This window comes from Trachypithecus francoisi, unplaced genomic scaffold (genome assembly GCF_009764315.1).
Source record: "Trachypithecus francoisi isolate TF-2019V2 unplaced genomic scaffold, Tfra_2.0 Lachesis_group3, whole genome shotgun sequence".
Lineage (NCBI taxonomy): Eukaryota > Metazoa > Chordata > Mammalia > Primates > Cercopithecidae > Trachypithecus > Trachypithecus francoisi.
In genome coordinates this window covers 50098025-50101900 of record NW_022681468.1, presented here as the reverse complement: position 1 = coordinate 50101900, position 3876 = coordinate 50098025, and the positions used below count along the sequence as shown (strand labels likewise).

The following is a 3876-nucleotide window of genomic DNA, read 5'->3' as shown; positions in this document are numbered from 1 at the left end:
GTACATGTATTCTTTCTTTTTTTTTTTTTTTTTTTTTTTTTTTGAGACGGAGTCTCGCTCTGCCGCCCAGGCTGGAGTACTGTGGCCAGATCTCAGCTCACTGCAAGCTCCGCCTCCCGGGTTCACGCCATTCTCCTGTCTCAGCCTCCCGAGTAGCTGGGATTATAGGCGCCCGCCACCTCGCCCGGCTAATTTTTTTGTAATACATGTATTCTCCTGACCATGTACCAGGAACTGACTTAGGCCCAAAGGACAGGACAATGTATGATACTGACACAGTCCCTTCCTAGGCCTTAGAAGACTGTAACGTGTGTGTGTGTGTGTGTGTGTGTGTGTGTGTGTGTGTGATGCAATTGGTAAAGCATTATCTAGCAACAGTGAATATCTGTTGTCTGTTGCATAGCATCCCACCTTCTTTTGGGAAACCATCCAGATCCCATTCTGTTACTTGGGTGAAATTGACCCTAAATCAGTCACTACCATTGATGTTGATTGATTCAAGAATGGTCATACAATCCAGTAAGAACTGACGAACACCTGGGAGCCAATAGAGACTTTTGGGAAAGAGAGGCATTCATTCTTGCCTTTGAGCTTTGCAAGATGGTAAATCTTGGTAACAGTCGCCATATAGCTAACTTGAGCGGAGTCATCCAGATAACCAGGGCTGTCAGATACTCCCAGAGAGAACCATTCATATGTGCAAAGGATGAACTTAACACCCAGAAGAAGCATCCTAGTGACACACTGGGCAGCCCTGATTCAAGAGGAACCTGAAACTACTCCCAGATTTCCTTTAAATTGAGCCAATAAATAATTCATTTCTTAGGGCAGTTTCAGTTTTCTGTCATTTGCAGCATAAAGATCTGGTGTATTAAAAGTCTAGGAGGAAATAAAAGATTTCTTTCCTATTCTCAACCTTCAGGATCATCTCCTAGAGATGATCACTGTTTCTTACAGACATATGTTTGCAAACATGTATCTAATGTATGCCTTTTAATGCAAATAGGATTGTATTAAATATATAGTTCCACCACTTGCTTTTTTAAAACTTATGTTGTATTATGGGCATCTTCCTTTGTCAACATATAGATCTACTACTTTTTCTTCATAGTTGCATACAATTCTATAAATTAGATGTACCGTCGTCAATTTAATCTCTTCCATTGATAGAAATTTAGTTTTTCCTCAATTTTTTACTTTGGCAAACATTACCTTTGTACATATATCTTTGTGCATTTGTGCAGCTATAAAAGGAAAAAAATTCCTAAAAGTGAAAGTGCTCAAAGAGAATGTGCACTTAAAAATTTTAGCCTCCAGAATTATTACAGCAGTTTACACTCTTTTCAGAAACATGAAGCTATGTTTCCTCAGCACTGATAAAACTGATAAACTTTAGAAAAGTTTGCCAGTATGATCATGAAAAGCAGTATTGTTTTCTTGATTTGCATTTGTTTAGTGAGTGCATATATATATATATATACACACATACACACGCAGACATACATGGAGAGACACATACATATTTAGGCTATTTTACAACTTCATTAACTTTTAATGTAAATTTTTTATTCATATCCTTAGCTGGTTTTTCTATTGGGTCATTTATCTTTTCCTTATTGATTTGTCTTTACATATTAAGAAAATAGATTCTTTTCTCATACATGTTTTGAATACTCTTCAGTTTTGTTGTTTGTCCTTTTGGTAATTTATTTCTGAATTTCTTTTTCTATTAAATGTTCTAAGTAGAGAGAAAACAGGAGAGGATTATATAATGAGCACTCATACAGCCACCACCTAGTTTTAACACGTTGTCATTTTGTAATATTTGCTTCAGCCTTTTTTTTAAAAAGAAAAAATGTTACCGATACAACTGAAGTTCTTTCATACCCTCTCCAATTCCACTCCTCTCCACCCCTCACCAGAATAACTAGCATTCTGAAGGAAATGTGCCCGTGTTTTTGGAGACCCTTTATACCTCTCAAACCCCCATCACATGAACCAAATATTTAAATATTTTCCTTTGTCTTTCAGGAAAAAAAAAAAAAAAAGAGAAAATGTTAAAAAGACAGAAATAGGCCAGGCGCGGTGGCTCAAGCCTGTAATCCCAGCACTTTGGGAGGCCGAGACGGGCGGGTCATGAGGTCAGGAGATCGAGACCATCCTGGCTAACACGGTGAAACCCCGTCTCTACTAAAAAAAAATACAAAAAACTAGCCGGGCGAGGTGGCGGGCGCCTGTAGTCCCAGCTACTCGGGAGGCTGAGGCAGGAGAATGGCGTGAACCCGGGAGGCGGAGCTTGCAGTGAGCTGAGATCCGGCCACTGCACTCCAGCCTGGGCGACAGAGCAAGACTCCATCTCAAAAAAAAAAAAAAAAAAAAAAAAAAAAAAAAGACAGAAATAACAATTGGGGCCAGGCGCAGTGGCTTACACCTGTAATCCCAGCACTTTGGGAGGCCAAGGTGGGAGGATCACCTAAGGTCAGGAGTTCAAGACCAGCCTGACCAACATGGCGAAACCCTATCTTTACTAAAAAATACAAAAATTCTTTCCCAGGTGGCTGCCGAAGATGGCAGAGGTGCAGGTCCTGGTGCTCGATGGTCGAGGCCATCTCCTGGGCCGCCTGGCGGCCATCCTGGCTAAACAGGTACTGCTGGGCCGGAAGGTGGTGGTGGTACGCTGTGAAGGCATCAACATTTCTGGCAATTTCTACAGAAACAAGTTGAGGTACCTGGCTTTCTCTGCAAGCGGATGAACACCAACCCTTCCCGAGGCCTCTACCACTTCCGGGCCCCCAGCCGCATCTTGTGGCGGACCGTGCGAGGCATGCTGCTGCCTCACAAGACCAAGCAAGGCCAGGCTGCCCTGGACCGCCTCAAGGTGTTTAACGGCATCCCACCGCCCTACGACAAGAAAAAGCGGATGGTGGTTCCTGCTGCCCTCAAGGTCGTGTGTCTGAAGCCTACAGGAAAGTTTGCCTATCTGGGGCGCCTGGCTAACGGGGTTGGCTGGAAGTACCAGGCAGTGACAGCCATCCTGGAGGAGAAGAGGAAAGAGAAAGCCAAGATCCACTACCGGAAGAAGAAACAGCTCATGAGGCTACGGAAACAGGCCGAGAAGAACGTGGAGAAGAAGATTGACAAATACACACAGGTCCTCAAGATCCACGGACTCCTGGTCTGAGCCCAATAAAGACTGTTAACTCCTTGTGCCTGGCCTGCCCTTCCTACATCGTCGCCCTGGAATGTGCAGGACCCAGGCAGCAGTAGTCCAGGTGCCACAGGCGGCCGGGGACATAGGAAGCTGGGAGCAAGGAAAGGGTCTTAGTCACTGCCTCCTGAGGTTGCTTGAAAGCAGAGAATTGTGCAGCTGTCATTTTTCTATGACCAATAGGAAGAGCAACCAGTTACTGTTAGCAAAAGGGAGCCAGAAGACGGGCTGGAGGGCCCTACCTTGTGAGTGGGGCATCTGTTGGATTTTCCACCTGGTCATATACTCTGCAGCTGTTAGAATGTGCAAGCACTTGGGAACAGCATGAGCTTGCTGTTATACACAGGGTATTTCTAGAAGCAGAAATAGACTGGGAAGATGCGCAACCAAGGGGTTACAGGCATCGCCCGAGCTCCTCACCTGTATTTTGTAATGAGAAATAAATTGCTTTTAAAGAAAAACAACAACAACAACAACAAAAATTAGCCAGGCGTGGTGGCGGGCACCTGTAATCCCAGCTACTCGGGAGACTAAGACAGAGAGAATGGCTTGAACCTAGGAGGTGGAGGTTGCGGTGAGCCAATATCGTGCCACTGCACTCCGGTCTTGGTGACAGAGTGAGACTTCATCGCAAGAAAAAAAAGAAAAAGAAAGAAAGAAAGAACAAA

At 44.1% G+C, this 3876-nt stretch overlaps 1 pseudogene across 1 annotated transcript; it reads left to right on the top strand.

Annotated features, from left to right (window-relative positions):
- The first annotated feature begins 2549 nt into the window (after positions 1-2549).
- Positions 2550-3669, top strand: LOC117069606 (annotated as a pseudogene). The gene has a single exon (XR_004431599.1). The product of XR_004431599.1 is annotated as a 60S ribosomal protein L13a-like (transcript).
- Positions 3670-3876: the final 207 nt, after the last annotated feature.